The sequence below is a fragment of the Somniosus microcephalus genome, chromosome 7 (genome assembly GCF_052327205.1).
Source record: "Somniosus microcephalus isolate GS21.2 chromosome 7, FLI_Smic_1.0, whole genome shotgun sequence".
In the NCBI taxonomy this organism is placed as follows: Eukaryota; Metazoa; Chordata; class Chondrichthyes; order Squaliformes; family Somniosidae; genus Somniosus; species Somniosus microcephalus.
The window spans coordinates 175974133-175992637 of record NC_140993.1 but is presented as its reverse complement, the minus strand read 5'-3'; the positions used below and the strand labels follow the sequence as shown (position 1 = coordinate 175992637).

The 18505-nt window shown below is 47.2% G+C and overlaps 1 protein-coding gene across 1 annotated transcript in view; it reads left to right on the top strand.

Annotated features, from left to right (window-relative positions):
- The first annotated feature begins 225 nt into the window (after nt 1-225).
- The window catches only part of pag1 (phosphoprotein membrane anchor with glycosphingolipid microdomains 1), a 162534-nt gene continuing 144254 nt past the window's right edge, over nt 226-18505 (top strand). The window contains exon 1 of the mRNA XM_085993238.1: nt 226-1415. The gene's annotated coding sequence lies outside the window, so the exon portion shown is untranslated. The remainder of the gene's footprint in view (nt 1416-18505) is intronic.

The following is an 18505-nucleotide window of genomic DNA, read 5'->3' as shown; positions in this document are numbered from 1 at the left end:
AGATTGTTGGCTCTGCTACCATACAAATCCAAATTTGCTTATGTTTTGCATTCTGCTTCCTGCTCCTTGCTGAAGCAAATGGAAGACTGAAATAAATAAAATCTTGGCTTTTCCTTGCTATCATGATTTTATTTTCCTTCTCTCTCTCTCTCTCTCTCTCTCTCTCTCTCTCTCTTTCTCCACACCCCCACCCCTTCCCCATTATATTCTCTCCCCTCTGTTCCTAAAGGCAGTGATTCATGCTGGGATACATTGTTGCTTCTATTTTCACACCTGATCAGTAGCCCAGAAAGTGCTGGAGCAACACATCTCGCAGCGAGCGATGTGAATTTGATTTTTTTTACCTTGCCCATCAGATGGTATTATTTTTGCGCCACAAGTTGCTGGAAATGCGAATTGATAACAATGCATCTGGGACCCCGTAAATGTCTGGTCCAATGGTCTATCTCCTTAACCAATGATTATGATAGAGAAAGAAACAAAGCGAACAGTGGTAAAGGAAATTAGGTGAATTAGTGTCAAATTAGATACAGAGAGGGAAAGGAAAATTGGATTAAGCGAGATTGAAAAAAGAGACAAAGGAAAAGTAAAAAAAAAAATTACGAAAACCTCTAGGAACAATTTACTACCTGCAGGAGTGAAACTCCACATTTTCAATTGTTCCCTTTCTGGGCCTCCAAGCTTGTGTTTCATGTCAGGACCATAAATCATGTCAATAAAAGGGTCTTTACGACATAAAATACGAGCCCTAAATGGCTATGGTGAGAGTTATTTGTATTTGTATTTACTGCGCAAATCTGGCAATTTGACAGCGAGCTCCCATTTTTCGAGGCTAACAGTGGAGTGGTGCAAATCGTACAACAATTTGTGACGATTCGCAACTCATGGCGTATCTCTTCCTCGCCACAAATTGTTTTTTTAGCACTAATAATGGTGGCCATTATTTTTCCAGCAATTTGTGAGCCATTGTCTGTACAATCGAGTCATGTGGGAAAATAGAAAAGAACAAGACTGGAAAAGATGCTGCAGTCTGTTTGGTTGGTTCCCGGGCTGTTCATGTCATCCCAAGAAACTTTGAAGCCAGTCAGAATTTGAAACTGGCACAATGTACAATAACTAATCTGCAGACAATTGAATTAATACCACTTTGTGGAGAAGGATTGTTGGCTGAGTGGCAATTTCAATAGTCTGGCTTCTCCTTTCATTGCTGTTACTTTTTTCTCTGTTAGTGTTTTCTTGTGTCATCCATTTTGTTTATTGGTATCATTGTTTCCACTCTTTCAGGATGTGACTGTTAATTTGTTTCCCTCTGGCACTCGTTCCACCCAATCAAACTTCAGTAACAGCACAGTGGGAGAAACTGGAATTCTGTTTTAGTGGAACCTCGGAAGCACAGCAACTAAAGCGTGATCCTGGTACAGTATACACTGTTAATTTGTGCACACCATGCAGCATTGTTCCTGGATTGTACAGAAACCGATTTTAGAGCAAAGCCGTTCTAGTTACTTTAGATTTTATTCCAAACTTCAATAGTAGCCAGTAAACTGTACAGACCTGTTGATACTTGACTCTTTCTTCAAAAGACATCAATGTTAAAGAAAAAGAAACAATTGAATATTCTTATGCATCCCAGTGACCTTATAAATTATAAGTGGTATTTTCAGCTGATGCCTGCATTGTGAAAGGGGGGAGGAAATGGGACTTTTTCCAAGCTCAAGTTATTTCTGTAAGTGCAATAAAGTTCTTGTCCTACTAGTATTTTCATGCTATACTGATGCCAGTGAAGTGTGAATTCAGTGTAAGTGTTCTAATATAGAGTAATGGAATCCAATCTGAGGTAATGTGCTTTGTGAAAACAACTGTCTGTTTAGTGGCGTGAGTTTGACTGACCCACGGCCAGGAGCATCTCAGTAGATTCAAGAATACATGGCTGAGTTAAGTCAGGTGTATAAACTGCTAATGTTGTACTAATTATTCCTGGCCCACTTGCATGTTGCTGCTGCTGTCTACCTGTTTGATCTCCCTGGGTCATCTCAAATTCTCGTTCCCTGATGACACATAAATGTTGCAGTGCAATTTCCTGTCCTATCCATTCTTGTTCCCTCACTGAACATCTATCCTGCTGTTGTCCCAAACTCTTGTCTCTGGGACAGGCACTTAGGATTCCCTTGCTGTTACCAGGACATCCTCAGTTGTGCCCATCATGGCCACTGGCTCTCTTTGAGCAGCCATCCAAGCTGCTTCATTCCCCTATTACAAGTTTACCCTGTCCACTGTGACCCCAGAGTTAACTTTATTAACTTTTTTTTCACATTCCACTCTCTGTATCCCATCTCTGTTGTTTTACTGTGTTTACTCCCTCTGCCCCATCCCCCAATCCTGGAACCTCCTGTTGTGTACCTTTCCTGAATTATGCTACAAAATGCCTGTTGTCCTCTAAGTTCCGTACTCCCCATCCACAACCTCATTCTGACATACAAGCAGCCTTGGTGTGCATTGCCAGCTCTGGCATGATCCTTTCATTTATCCAGAGCCAGTCTGAATAGCAAGAACAACCTTGAACTCCTCTTTACTACCACACACTGGCCTAGAAATTCAGTATCGCCACGTTTGGGACGCTACAGCTGGGCGTTCGCTAAATTTAGCGCCCGGCGCAACTTAGCGCCACCTTCGCCGAAATTGAGTTGCATCGCCCCAAGAGGTTGCTGCTGCGCTAAAGCAGGCGGTGCACGACTATCGTAACTAAGCCGGCGAGCCGAGGTGCTAACACAGAGGGCGGGCGCAGTGCAGGTGCGACGAGTTGCTGATTGAAGGCAGACACGCTGGTGCCAGTCAGCTCTTAAAGGGGGAGGGTGGACTTGTTTGGCTGCCACGCCCTGCACACTGCAGCCCTGAAGCAAGGCCTGACCATTGCTGGATCATCATTTCTACACCCAGGACCATGCAGAAGGCTAGGGAGCGAGCAGAGCGCTTCAGCGAGGGTGCCCTGAGGCTACTGGTTGGCGCAGTAGAGCGCAGGCGACCTGTCCTCTTCCCTGACGGTGGGAGGAGGCCGCTTCCCAGCGAATACCGAAAAGCCTGGAGGGAGGTGGCAAACAGGGTGACCACCAACAGCATGGTTGCCAGGACTCCACTTCAATGCAGGAAAAAGTTCAACGACCTCACTTGGGTTGTCAGGGTGAGTACCCTTTCCACTATCCTGTTCATCCCTACATGTGCACCTCCGTTTCTGGCCAAAGGGACCTGAAAGCCCCAATGCCCAGCCCTCATCCAAGAGCTATGGGACTCTCATGAAAACCACTTGCACATTCAGCACTTTACACAGTGTCAGGGCTATTCCACCATGGGAGGCAGTGCAGGCAAGATCAGGGCTTGACACTGTCAGGGCTATTCCACCATGGGAGGCAGTGCAGGCAAGATGAGGGCTTGACACTGTCAGGGCTATTCCACCATGGGAGGCAGTGCAAGCAAGATCAGGGCTTGACACTGTCAGGGCTGTTCCACCATGGGAGGCAGTGCAAGCAAGATCAGGGCTTGACACTGTACTTAGAGGCCGTCCTTTCTCTTGCAGGGCAAGCTGGCCCACAATCGCAGGCAGCAGCGACGGACCGGGGGAGGCCGTCCTGACCTCAAAGAGCTCAGCGACCTGGAGCAGCGTGTGGAGCGCATTATGGCAGGCCGGCTGATTGGCCCCGTCGCCAGTGGAGATGCCGACCCTGTTCTGGACAGCAATGGTAAGGTCATCACCTTTTTGACCTCTCTCTTTCCACTTGTGCCTCACACCAGCATCCTTTGCCACTATCGAACCAATGCAGTGCATAGCAGCACTCATGCCTCCCTCGCTGCCGCCCTGTCCTCACTCTAAAGCAACTCTTGTGCCTCCCTGCTTTCAGATGCTGATTCACCAGGTGAGGAGGCGGGCCCTCAAGCTGCCACTCAGTGATTCTGAATTCGAGGAAGAGGAAGCCAGCCCATCAGTGCCACCCTCAGCCGAGGCAGCCCATGGCCATGATGGGGACACGTCTTCCCTGGAGGGGAGCAGGGGGGAAGGGTCTGAGGAGAGTGAAGCTCCGGGGACCAGCGGGCTGCAGCAACGTGAGAGGGGTGGGGAAGCTCGGCGGCCTTTTCCCCGGAGGGCGAGTGTGGCCTCCAGTCCTGCTACGGTGAGAGCAGAGGAGGTGTGGCTCCTTGGTGAAATGGGCGCCCAGGCTGAGCGCAGGCACACTGAGCTCATGGCTGCAGTGGCAAGGATGCCCGACTCCATAGAGTCACTGGCAAGGAGTGCTCAGGAATTCGGGGCAGCACAGGCCAGGAGTCTGCAAGGATTCAGTGCAGCACAGGCAAGGAGTCTGCAGGACTTTGCGGCAGCACAGGCTAGGAGTCCGCTGGAAGCCGCCTGTGATGCAGCGAAGTCCTGCTAAGTGCTCAGTCGTGCCGTGCATTCACTGGCTGGTCTGATGCAGACACAGATCAGGGCCACACGGGCACTAACTGCTGCCACCCTCGCTGGATCGGCCAGGCATCGCCAGGGCCCTCACCACGCCGCAGCAGCCCAGCAGTCTGTGCTTCAGCAGACTGCTGCGCATGCTGCAGTGCTGGCCCATGCGAGTGCCAGTGTATCAGCCAACCAGGTAGTGCCTGTGCTCTGTCAGGTTGGCAGCATTCCTACAGCCAACACTGTCACTCCTCCACTGCAGCTGCCACCACCCGTAGGACAGACTGCTGCTGCCCAAGCAGAGTTGGAGCAGCCAGCAGCCGGGCCCTCCAGGCCCAGAGCTGGTCCAGGCCGTCCCCCAAGGGCATCTGGCGTCTCACCATCTGACCCTCAGCAGCCTTCCCCCCAGCCTTGCTGCAGCCACTGGGGTCCCATTGAGAAGGAGCTGCAGGGCGGGAAGGGGCCATTCGCGGAAGCGAGGCGGATCACCCTCACGGGAAAAAGTAGAAGGTGTGGCCAAATGTTGTGTTTATATATGAAGGCTGAGAATGGTTTTTTTTATATATGAAGGCCAAGGATCATGGTCATTTTTGTTTAACTTTTTTTCATTTTCTGAAGGTTGTGAGAGCCAGTTATGTCTCTGACTGTTTTTTGGGGGGTTTATCTGCATTAGTTTGGCATGCGGGAAGGGCACAGAGTTTACACAGTAAAACATTTTCTTTAATCACATTGTACATGTTTGCACTTTGAACTATTTGTTGCCTTGACCGGCTGAGGGCTTGCGGAACGGCTCCATTCATGTTCTTTCATTGGCACAAGCCATTCCCTGAGAGGGGGCCTAGAACCGAGTTGCAATAAGCCGCCGACGGATGGCCCTTGCACTTTGTGCCTCCCTCCTGTCTTGGTGCTCCTCCTCCTCTGGTGGTCCTCCAATGTCTGCTGGCAGTGGCTGAGTCCTGAGGATAGCCAGGTTGTGCAGCATGCAGCACACTACAATGAAATGGGAGACTCGCTCAGGCGAGTACTGTAGGGCTCCTCCGGAACGGTCCAGACAGCGGAACCGTTGCTTGAGCATGCCGATTGTGTGCTCAATGATGTTCCTGGTAGCTTGATGGCTGTCATTGTATCGCTCTTCAGCAGGGGTGCTGGGTGCACGGTCATCAGCCAGTTGCACAAAGGATAGCCTTTGTCCCCGAGAAGCCATCCTCGTGGGTGAGCCTGGGCTTCGAAAATGTCTGCCACAGAAGTCTGGCGCAGGATGAAGGCATTGTGGCTGCTGCCTGGAAAGCGGACATTGACAGCTAGTATGAGCTGCCTGTGGTCACACACCAACTGGACGTTGAGCGAATGGTAGCCCTTCCAGTTGTGGTAATCCTCGGAATTCTCTAGAGGTGCCCGCAAAGCCACATGCGTGCAGTCAATGGTGCCCTGGACCATGGGGAAGCCCGCTATTCCTCCAAATCCCATTGCACGCTCTTGCTGCTTGTTCAGGGTCATGGGGAAGGAGATGTACTGACGTCTCCTTCTGAAAAGGGTATTGGTCACTTGGCGGATGCAGCAATGTACCGCGAACTGGGAGATGTTAGCAATGTCCCCAGTAGCGGATTGGAAGGAGCCGGTGGCATAGAAGTTGAGAGCCACCGTCACCTTCACTGCCACCAACAGAGACGTCCTGCTCCTCAGCTGTGGCTGCAGATCTCTGCGAAGCAGGTGGCAGATCTCAGTGACCACCTCCCTTCTCATAATCATAATCATAATCATAATCATAATCAACTTTATTGTCATTGTTAGTGCACAAGTTGATGCACTATCAATTGCTACAAAAGACTGGAGATTGAGTAAGTAATAAACAGGCTTTTATTACCAAAGAACAGAGCATGCCTCTTGGGGTTGCCTGGTATCCAAAAGGGCCGGAGGCTTCTGAGCAGCGACCTTTATACCCAGCCATGAGGGTGGAGCCAGGGGCGGAGTCAGCTGAGGCATGCACAGACAAGTACAACAATACTAACAACAGTGGTTTACCACACAAGTGCAGTACAACGAAATGTAGGCTTGCGGCTCCCGAGAGTGTACATTTAGATTAAGACATTTAAACATTCAACATTCATTTGGCTTGTAATACATTAACATAAACATAATAAAGTACATTGACAGATGTGCAGGCTTTAGAGTTTATTTGTGGAGTTCAGTAGGATGACAGCCCTGGGAAAGAAGCTGTTCCTAAATCTGGTCGTTCGGGTGCGAATGCATCTGTAGCATCTCCCAGATGGCAGGGGGGCGAACAGACTGTGGCTGGGGTGGGTAGGGTCTTTGATGATGGTCCGTGACCTCTGTAAACAGCGTTTCTGGTATATGTGCTCTATGGTCGGTAGCCGGGTGCCGGTAATGCGTTGGGCAGTTTTGACTACCCGTTGCAGGGCTTTCCGGCCATAGTAGCTACAGCTGCCATACCATACTGTGATACAGTTCGTCAGGATGCTCTCTATTGTGCAGCGGTAAAAGTTAGAGAGGATCAGGGGTGACCGGTTACATCCCTTCAGCCTCCTTAGGAAATATAGGCGCTGCTGGGCCTTCTTCACCAGAGAGGAGGTATTGAGGGACCAGGAGAGGTCTTCCGTGATGTGGACTCCGAGGAACTTAAAGCTGTCCACCCTTTCCACCACAGACCCATGGATGTGGATGGGGGTGTGACTTCTGCCTTTAGACTTCCTGAAGTCCACAATGATTTCTTTGGTTTTCTTGATGTTAAGGGCCAGTTTGTTATCAGACATGTTCAGATATGAGAACAGCTGGCGGTATACCCTGGGTGGGTAAGGCCACCTGTGCCGACGCCTATTGGCCCTTCTCCATCTGGCCATGACTGGCACTCTCTCACGGCGTCTCTGAGCCCTTTGAATGCAATGCAGTAAGCCAACGTTTCCATCCATTGCAGCCCCCATTATATGTGGCGACTCAAGGCTATGGCACTGAAAGTTAAATCCAAGTGCAAAGCTCTGGCCTGAAGCCAGAAGTACCTGTGCGAGCGCTGAGTCAAAGCAGAAAGCTCTCCCTTTGTCTCTCTCCAAATATCTGTCTCTCACACAGAAGGATTGCCACAAAATGGCTGCCACTTATAATGCAGGAGGAGTCCCCTTTAAATAGCGCCCCCCGCGGCCCGCAGCGACTGGGAACCGTTCCCCTCTACCAGTCGCTGGGGGCGTCAGGCGCACAGAAGGGCGGCGCCACTGAAGTTCTGGTTCGGGGCGCACCAAGGGCGTTGCACCATGAAATGACGTCAGGACCTGCGGGCGCTGCGGTTTTGCGCCGCCGCTAAATCTTGAGTGAAGTTCGCAAGAGGTGCAGATCGCGCCGGGCGCTAGCCGCTTAGCGCCCCACTTCTCCTCCTAAGGCACTAGCGGCTGGCACTAGCAACTGAATTTCTAGGCCACTGTCTCTTTTGATATTCTCCCTTGTTTCCAAGATCAAGGCTATCTGTATAACTGCCCCTGCTTCTCACGCCTCCAAGCTTGCTTCTCAACTCTTCCAACCTCCATAAGGTTGAAAATTCTTTCCCAATCCGCTTCAACGTTGTCGTCTACATGAAGGCCACTACCCAAATCCCTCCAATCCTATTTCAGATGCATCAACAATAGCGAGATAACAACAGAAAATGCTGGAAAAACTCAGCAGGTCAGGCAACATCCGTGGAGAGAAATTTGAGTTGACGTTTCGGGTTGGACCCTTCTTCAAAACTGGAAAGAAAAGAAACTAGATCGGAGGCAGGGCTGCGATCGGACAAAAGAATAAAAGAAACAAAAGAAGTAAAAGAGATTAGAAGCTAGACGAGATGGTAATAGGCTGGGATTAGGTGTAAAGTGTACTGGCAGGGCAAAAGATAGCTGCCAGGTGTGGGAGAGAAACAAAAGGAAAGGGGGGGGGGGGGAAAGGAGTGGAACAATTACAAGAGAAAATGAAATGGGGGCCGAGCTTATGATCTGAAATTGTTGAACTCGATATTGAGTCTGGAAGGCTGCAGACTGCCTAATCGGAAGATGAGGTGCTGTTCATCTTCCGATTAGGCAGTCTGCAGCCTTCCGGACTCAATATCGAGTTCAACAATTTCAGATCATAAGCTCGGCCCCCATTTCATTTTCTCTTGTAATTGTTCCACTCCTTTCCCCCCCCCCCCCTTTCCTTTTGTTTCTCTCCCACACCTGGCAGCTATCTTTTGCCCTGCCAGTACACTTTACACCTAATCCCAGCCTATTACCATCTCGTCTAGCTTCTAATCTCTTTTACTTCTTTTGTTTCTTTTATTCTTTTGTCCGATCGCAGCCCTGCCTCCGATCTAGTTTCTTTTCTTTCCAGTTTTGAAGAAGGGTCCAACCCGAAACGTCAACTCAAATTTCTCTCCACGGATGTTGCCTGACCTGCTGAGTTTTTCCAGCATTTTCTGTTGTTATTTCGGATTTCCAACATCTGCAGTATTTTGCTATCGTAACAATAGCGAGATGTCTTGGTCAATATCATAAATGTCCTATGATACAATTAATTAAGAGCACTGTCACTATTCAGATGCCTCAATCTCTCTGCTGCCTTTCATTCTCCTTGTGTTCCATCTCTGCAGTTTCACACTTTAATGGTTCCACATCTATCTGTCCAATGCAGGTCACTACATCTCCACTGACGGTTCGTATTCTAGTGCCACAGGACTCCACCATTGGTCCTCTCCTATGCATTAAACAAGTGGCCAGCATTGACATGTATGCTGATAACACACACATTTTTGGTTTTCATTGATTTCAAGACTGTTGCTACAGTTTGATTGCCTCGCAATTCCTGCATGAGTCGTGATTTCCTTCCAGTTAAGGTTAGCAACATGATGTAACTTGAGCGCCGTAAGGCTACTACTTAGTATAGCTCTGACCAACGTGAGTGAGATGATGTCATTTAAGTTGTCTTATCCATGTGATATAACAGTAATTGAATAATGCATTGTGGAAAGAGAATATAGGATGCTTTAAAACAACATTGGTGTTTAAATACTTAAACATTTATGATGCTGAGTGCCACTTACTGAATTCTCTGGAGTTGGGGACAAATATCATAACAGAAAGCTATAGGGGGAGAAATTGGGCAGTGTATCGCATGTTTTTTTGGTGCTAAGCGGCCACCTAATGCTCAAAAATAGGGTCAGAGATGTGTGCGCACACTTCCGACGGAAAGTGCACCGGATGCCATCTTGGTAAAGGGGTTTGCATACGCGCACTTAACGACTGCCGGCAGCATGCAGAGCAGGCAGATTATGATGTCAATCAGTTTGCAACATTGATTTGATGCCAGCCCTGGCATTTTCAAACGCCACGCTGCAGCCTATGCCCTGTCTTAACCTCGCACAGCTGAACAAGCATTAAACGAAATGAAGGACCACCCCCCCCCCCCCCCCCCGCCAAAACCAGCACTCTTTAAAGGGATCATGAACTACTTCCAGGTTAGTTGCTGGATTATACTTGGTTAAAGTTTGAATAGTCTACAGGGAATGGTCTGGCTGGTGATGAAGTACTTTTTTGTTGATTTAAAAGCTTGTGCTGAAACAAGTTGCTTCCAGACATGGGTGGCCTGGTAGGGCGGCTTCTGGTGCAGGGTGCCATTGACTGAATGCACATTACCTTGTGTGCGCTTCATATGAACTCGACCATTTTCATAAACCGAAGGGATTCCACTCCCTCGATGTGCAACTGGTGTGTGATCACAGGCAGCGCATCATGCAGGTGAATGCCTATTATCCTGGAAGTAGTCACGATTCCTTCATTCTGTGGCAATCCTCTGTGCCACCTGTATTTGACCCACCATGGCAAGTCAAAGGCTTGCTACTGGGCAACAAGGGTTATCCACTCATGACATGGCTCCGGTCCGGAACCCACGCAATCATCCACAGCAGGCCTACAATGAGAGCCATGCTGCCAGAAGGAATATTATAGAGCAGACCATCGGGGTCCTCGAGCAATATTTCTGCTGCTCTGTTCGAGCCCTGCAGTACTCAGCTGAGCGGGTATCAAGATTTGTGATAGTATGCTGCATGCTGCACAACCTGACTATTATGAGAGACCAGCCCTTGCCGCCACCTATCGGGTGAGAAGCAGGGGCACTGAGACAAAGAGGAGGAGGAGGAGGAAGAGCAACAGGAAGTGGAGGAACATGGAAGCGGAAGGGAGGCTACAATTCTGCCCATGCTCTATGTGATTAGATAATTCATGAGCGATACAAGTTACCTCAATCACACCTCCCTGTTCACCAACAGTCCCACACTCCTTACCTTTCCTCTATCACTGACCATTGCATTGTCAGAATATTCACATTTTAATCCAATTTTATAAATTCAATCATGACATAATGCATACAAAAATAAACTAATCACCCTTATGCATTCCCATAGTGCCTGTCTTCCGTGTGCCTTTGCTTATCCTAGTATTTCTACGAGGTGCTTCCCCAGTAGCTGCAGCATGGGTGGTGGAAAGCTGCTGACTTTCAATTGAGGAGACTACAGATGGCCTTGAAGGGTGACTTCAAACAGTTCTGGGCCTAGAAGGCCCAGCTTCAGACTGCACCATCTTGGCCTGGGCTGCAGCAGTCTGAGCTGGCTGGCTGACGGGCAGCAGCAACTTAACTGGACCAGCCACATAAATACTGTGGCTACAAGAGCAGGTCAGGGGCTGGGTATTCTGCAGCGAGTGTCTCACCTCCTGACTCCCCAAAGCCTTTCCACTATCTACAAGGCAAAGGCACAAGTCAGGAGTGTGATGGAATACTCTCCACTCGCCTGGATGAGTGCAGCTCCAACAACACTCAAGAAGCTTGACACCATCCAGGACAAAGCAGCCCACTTGATTGACACCCATCCACCACCTTAAAAATTTACTCCCTCCACCATCGGCGCACCGTGGCTGCCGTGTGTAAGATGCACTGCAGCAACTCGCCAAGCCTTCTTCGACAGCACCTCCCAAACCCGCGACCTCTACCACCTAGAAGGACAACGACAGCAGGCGCATGGGAACACCATCACCTCCAAGTTCCCCTCCTAGTCACACACCATTTTGACTTGGAAATATATCGCCGTTTCTTCATCGTCACTGGGTCGAAATCCTGGAACTCCCTCCCTAACAGCACTCTGGGAGTACCTTCACCACACGGACTGCAACGGTTCAAGAAGGCAGCTCACCACCATCTTCTTGAGGGCAATTGGGCATTCCAGGAATGAACAAAAAAAAAGCATGGTTACTGGCAGAGTGGCAGGGGTGGGAGCAGAAATGCTGTCATCCTGAGAGAGGACAGCAGGTTCGTGCTCCATGGGGGCACTGCCACTCTCCCAGGGCAGTGCCTCAGCAATCCTAGTAAGCTGTGGAAGACCAGATTGATGGACTGCTCTGACACTCTTGAAGCCCCTTTGAACAATGGCATCCAGTGCCATGATGACAGCACTCAGGTCTTTGATGGAAGTTGTATTTGCTGTAATGGAAGCTAAGACATTGGCCATCAGATGTTGCATCAAGGTGGGTCCCACAGGCGTGCTGATGATGACCACCTGTACCATGTTGGCTTCAAGCTCTGTGCAAAGCCCTGTGCCAAGTTGGTGCTGGCCTCCTCCGTGTTCCTTGACATTGAACACAGGCTTTCTGGTAGGTTTTCTAGTGCACCAAGCATTTGGTTATGTACACCCATCAGTCTTCTGTAGCCTGGCCCAGCAAAGTTTTCAGTTGACTCTTCTGCAGCAGAACTAATGTGCGACCTCGTCCTCTGGTGAGCTGGCACCTACGCTATTCCTTTCCCCCTGCCCTGGCTCCTGCGCACTTGTGCCTGGTGTCTCACCACATGCAGATCCCTCCTCTATCCTAGCCTCTAATATACATGCAGTGCAAGTCTCTGAGCTGATGGGTGCAAGTGTAAGATCAAGTGACTGTGTCTCTTTATCTTCACTGTCTTCTTCCTCTTCCTCCATTGGCTGGGAAGGTTCCAGTTCTTGGGTATCTGAAATAAAAAAAGGGACAAGGATTGGGTTGTGGTGAGGGGAGAGGAGAAAGTAAGAAGTGTGTGCTTACACCATCTGCAGCTTGGGTCAGAAAAGATTGTGGGATGAGGGAGAAGTGGGAAGAGAGAAGGAGTATTAGGTATGTAGATACCCTCATAATCAATCCCTCCAGCCCCGCCAGTGGCCACGGCCTCAGTGATGCTCCTTCCTATAATGGCCAGCACTGTCTCCTCCATGGGGGTTAATACCTGCAGGCGTGTTTGTCCTCCTCCAGTTCTTTCAAGCTGTTATGCGCCACCTTCTCCTGCAAGTAAGAGGGAAGTATGTCAGTGAGTGTCCTACAATACGTTTGGGTGATGTAGCTATCATGTTTGAACAGCTGCCAGTGTGTGCGAGCTGTGAGTTGTGGGTGCAAGGCTTGCAACAGTGCTAAGTGTGTGAGGGTGAGGTAAAGCATATGAATTTTAGGGTTGAGTACTGATTGATAGAGATTGTTTGTAGGTAGGTGATGGGGGTGTAGAGAATTGAGCAGTGGCTGAGGCTAATGGTGCAGTTGGTAGGGTATGCCATTTGAAGATGAACTCGCTCACCTTCACAACTCGTGTGAGATCGTTAAACTTCTTCCTGCACTGCATCCATGTTCTTGGAGCAACACTCCTCACATTGACCTCCGCCGTTACTTGTTCCTACTGCCTCCTGAGCTTATGTCTGGAGGGCTTCCTGCCCTGCTGCGGATACAAGATGTATCCGCTTCTTTCCACCTCTTCCACCAAGACCTCCAGCGTATTGTCTGTAAACCTTGGTGTTCGCTCTCTCGCATGTTCAGCCATTGCTCAAAGTATCATAGTCCAGATTGACTTTTGAAAAAACTCGCACCACTTCTTGCAGCCACAATGCACCTCCCCTTTAAGAGGTGCAGGTTGCCTTTAAGTAGCGCTGGCCACTTGCGATATCGGACCCCCTGCTGATGCGTACAGCCAATGAACAGTGTGGGGAGCATCGGCTGCATGTAGCAATTATTTAAGAGTAGGCAGCACTAATTTAACGTGCTACCTGCAATGCAATCAATGGGCGTGGGTTAATCGCATACCGCGATCCTCGTATATTTTGGGGGATTTAGCCAATTTCCCCCCCCCATGTCTTACAAAAGATCCTTTGCTGGCAGCAGTTCCTAAGCTTAAATGATAATTTTGCTTGTTTCTTATCTTGAAGCCTCAACCAGCTGTATGTCAACCTATTTACAAATAATAAACTAGAGCTTTTGTCAGTTTTGAGCCCTAACATAAAGAAATAAGATTTTATTTATCCAATTTTTATGATTTTTTTTAAAGTTCAGGTGACAGTGCATTATAAGCATATCAGTGACATCCAGTTTTATCTACAGCAGTTCTGACAATTTCATACAGGCAAGTGACATTCAGATCACATTCAATGTCTGTCAAAATCTAATCTGTTGATTACCAAATAGGTGGTATGATTGCTATGTTCTGAATCTGTCTTTGTGATTTCCAGGTTCTGCATCTGTCTCCATACAGTAAACCTACCATGGGCAGATTTGTGCCAGAATTATTTTGAAAGCAGTTCAGCGTGAATAGCTGGCATATTTATTGCTGAAATAACTCTTCCTTCTCATGGCCACTGCTATTTCATTCACAATGTTGAAATGTTGGCATATTGAGTGGTGTTTGCATATATGCAAAACAAAAACATTGTTCCATCAAAGTGTTGTCCTGGGAGCTAGCTGTCTAAATGGGGAGCTCTGCCAAATCTAATATTGCTGACTTTCAGTACAAAACTTGGGTTAGAGCCAACAAGTTTCTGGTGTTTGATAACATTTTATTCTTAATTAAATTCTCATTTACATCCTTCCATGGGCTAATGGAGTCTCCTCTGGCAGCTAGTTCGCAAAGTGCTGTAAGGTTGGAACCGTGGACGATTTCACACGAGTTTCACAAATCCCCTTGCTTCTGGCATATTTCTTGGAGGGGATAACTTGATGCTCTGGAGAAGTTCTGAGCAATTTCATGTTTTGCTGCACTTGATGAAGGTTCTTATAGTGTCAGCTATGGCTCAGTTGGTAGCACACTCGCGTCTGAGTCAGAAGGTTGTGGGTTCAAGTCCCACTTCAGGGACTTGAGCACATAAAGCTAGGCTGACACTCTAGTGCAGTGCTGAGGGAGTGCTGTACTGTTGGAGGTGCCGTCTTTCGGATGAGACGCTAAAATGAGGCCCTGTCTGCTCTCACAGGTGGACGTAAAAGATCCCATGACACTATTTCGAAGAAGAGCAGGGCAGTTATCCCTGGTGTCCTGGCCAATATTTATCCCTCAACCAACATAACAAAAACAGATTATCTGGTCATTATCACATTGCTGTTTGTGGGAGTTTGCTGTGCGCAACACTTACTGATGCTGGACAAAACCTGTGATAATCTTTGCATGAGAATAGAATCTGTGGGCTCTTTGTTTAGGACATACCCGCAATGTAACCAGGGTTAGTTGTCTTGGCATGAGGTGTTGGGGGGGGGGGGGGGGGGAGACTTCTGCCTGGTGTAGGGGGTGGTGTGTGGGAGTCAGCTTCACCTCTGACTTATGAGTGGTTCGAATTGCTCCCACTCCCATGGTTCTAGACCTTTGACTTATTTGGGGGTTGTGATAAAAGTGCAGCAGACAACTGGTTTTGGTGCAAGAACTTTGAATTTTATTTGAGAAAGAAAATACAACACAATAATAACACTCTAATAAAATGGGGAAACACTTCGACATACACGAGGGAAAATTACAGTAGACAAATATCTCACCCCTCCCAATCCCACCTTACTAGCTAAGTTAGGCTCTAAAGGACCAGGGATAATGCTCACCAAACGACTCCTTGACAGTTGAGCTGGTTTGCGATTTAGGGGTTCGCTAGATGTGTCGGTTGGGGCCTGCTGTACCCCGGACGCGGTAGAGGACTTCACCTGCGTATCCGGTCAGTCTTCGCGAGTCTGCAGATGCGGTAGGATGCATATTGGATCTATCAGGTGAGTACCCAATTTTCTTTGGTTAGAAATAGGGCTTAGAGTCTTTTTGAGTAAAATCTTACCCAGGGGTAAGTCAGGATAGTTTGTAGAGTGGAAAAACTTGCGGATCTTCGGTTTCTTCCGAGTTGGTTTTCCGTTGGTCGCGGTGGCGCAATATTACCCCGTTGGCTGAGGGTAATATTCGGTTGGTTGTTTCGTGGGGCCCTTGGTGCCGCGAGGCGTCCGATGGTGTGTTACTACTTCTTCTTCTTCTTAGAGAGAGAACTGCTTCGAGATGCTTGCTCCTTGATCTTGATGTTACTCGATGATGGCTCTTCTTGAACTCCTTGGAACTGTTTTCGATTCTCTGAACTGTTTGAACAGGCCTCCAATTATACTAATCGAGGCCTGCTAATCTGCGCGCCAAATCAGTTTAGGTTTATTGTTAGATTTTGGCGGGCTCGTTAACATTGAGTTGTGTAAATTGTTTAAGCGGTTTCGGGATGGCTCCCTGAGCTGTTGAAGTTGTTTAAAAATGTGAGAAGTGGTTTTGGGATGGTTTCCTGAGCTGTTGAGCTCTTATTTAATTGTAGTGAATTGTCCTCAAGCTTTGAGTTTCCTGTGGGGCCTGAGATTCTTTGTAGGTTGGCGAAGCGATTTGTTTTATGCATGTTTTTGGATGGGTCCTGTGAGGCTGTTCTTCCGTGGGTCTATTGTTAGCATGTAAATTGTCTGATAGGGGCTGAGTGACGTTTACAGTTCCCCCAGATAGTTTGATTAACTGATTAACTCCAATACTCAAACTGTCTATTACAGAGGCTGATCCCATTTCCTTTTCTTTCTTTACAAGCCGAAACATGCCTTTTAAAATGACAAATCTTGGTTCTTGACCTTGAATCTCCCTCTGTTAGACCCAATATTTTATCACCCTGAAGGGGTTAGAAAAAGAGTCCAAAGTCCTTTTTAGGGTTTTTCTCTGAGTTTTGGGGGATCTGTTAATTTTGAGAATCCTACACTAGTGTACAACACAGGTCATGTAATCACTACATGGATTCCTTCATAATCTGCCTACTGTTATTTAAGAAGATAAGAACATAAGGAATAGGAGCAGGAGTAGGTTCTTCGAGCCTGCTCTGCCATTCAATGAGATCATGGCTGATCTTCTGCCTCAACTCCATTCACTGGCCCTATCGCCATATCCCTTGATGCCCTTACTGGTCAGAAACCTATCAACTTCTGTTTTGAATCTACCCAATGACTGAGCCTCCACAGCCCTTCTTGTACAAGTAATATGTGGAAAAATTGAAGAGCTTTGTGTGCTCTTAAAGAAATGGTGAACATGTTACTGGGAAGAGGCTGTGTTAATACCAATTTTACTGGTTTGGATGATTCTGTAGGTCATCCCCATCAGTGAAATCTAAAACCACCTTCTGTTTGTATCAGATTTGTCAGGATTTAAAGATACTTCACATGATGGAATTTTGTATTTTTGAATTTCAATTTCATCAAACTGCTGCTATAGTTAGAAAAAGAAAATAGCCATTATTTGAAAATAGCGCAAGTAACAGAGCCCTCACATTGCTGTGAAAATATCACTTAATATTTCATGGTCACAATGGTGATATATTCATCCAGAATATAAATTTGATCTGGTTTTACACCTTGGAACTCATCAAAATTGTTGTAGCAACCTGAACTTGTTAGAAGCATCTAGGTACTGCTGACTCTCCCTCCATTCTGGTGTGATTGTGAGAGTTTTGAAAATGGTCTGTGGAGGATGCAGCAATTTACTTACGTTGGGAGAAGAAGAGAATTCATGAAGGAGTCAAAGGCAATTAACACTTGATAATGAGCAGTCACTAATTATTACTTCAATCTTTATGGAAAAAGCTTCTAACTTAAAGGTGTGTCATAATAATAACTCTGTATCTGGAGGGCCTTTTTAAAAACTTCTACACATGCAGTTGCATGGAAAGTGATCAAGTATTGTATTAAGAAGTTCACGTGGAGTGGGGAAGATACAGTTCATAGTCATTATACCAACATATTACTTGACAAAATCTTCTGGTGCAGTGATGGTGGAAAACTGTTGTGCTGTGCTTCAGTCGGCTGCTTGAACAGTTCCAAGGAATCTCCAGGGAACAGCTTGCTTCCTTCAATGACTATTATGGTATAGAAAATCACATTAGTTTCAGTTCATTGCACTCTGTAATCCTATTTGTTTAATATTATTATGCAGCCGGTTCAGTCAGAGGCATTATATTCATTCTCTGTGCATATCTTATGGTTTTCATAGTCAATGCTCACCAGGCAGACAGATGGAAAAGTAATTACAATGAATAGTTAGCTGAATAATGGATGTCCAAATAAAACTAACTGATTAATTTGATGTGTGTTGGATGGAACCTAATTTTGCACTGAGATTTTTCTGCAATGTCTAAGGAATGTGTGAGGTGTTTGTCTAATTGCCACTCCTAGTGCACAGCAGTACTGAGCATTTGATACAAAAATGGATCTTTTGCTAATTGCAGAGTCCTTTTGCGGTTAGAGGCCAACTAGTGACTGAGGGAATTTTATATGGCAGCAGCATATTCAAAGCCTCTGTTGCTGAGAGCAAAACCAGGTCAGTTCATACAGTTATTTTATGTTGGACCAGTTTTTCAAGGCAGCGAATAGCTGATTCATACAGATTTGGAAGGTTTTGGATTCAATCTCAGGTCTGTTAAGTTAGCTGATCGTGGTCAGTGCGGTCTCCACAGTACCTCCCCACCACACCACATTTTAGATTGGGAACTCTCTCTGTGGGTTATTGCTGGTGAAAATATGTATCCTATGATCTGTATTGTAGCAGGTGTTAGCTCTGTGCAGCCCCAAAAACATCAACTTGTACAAAATAAATTAGAAGATAACTCTTGGAATCCTGAAACAGGCCACTTTTTATATATATTTTTCTCCTAATTATAAATCCTAAAGAAGAATTGGTGCAATGGCACCTTAAGAATTAAAGCACAGCTTTTTGACTGGAATCGCTGGACCACAGGGCGTCCCTGACATCATCAAGTAC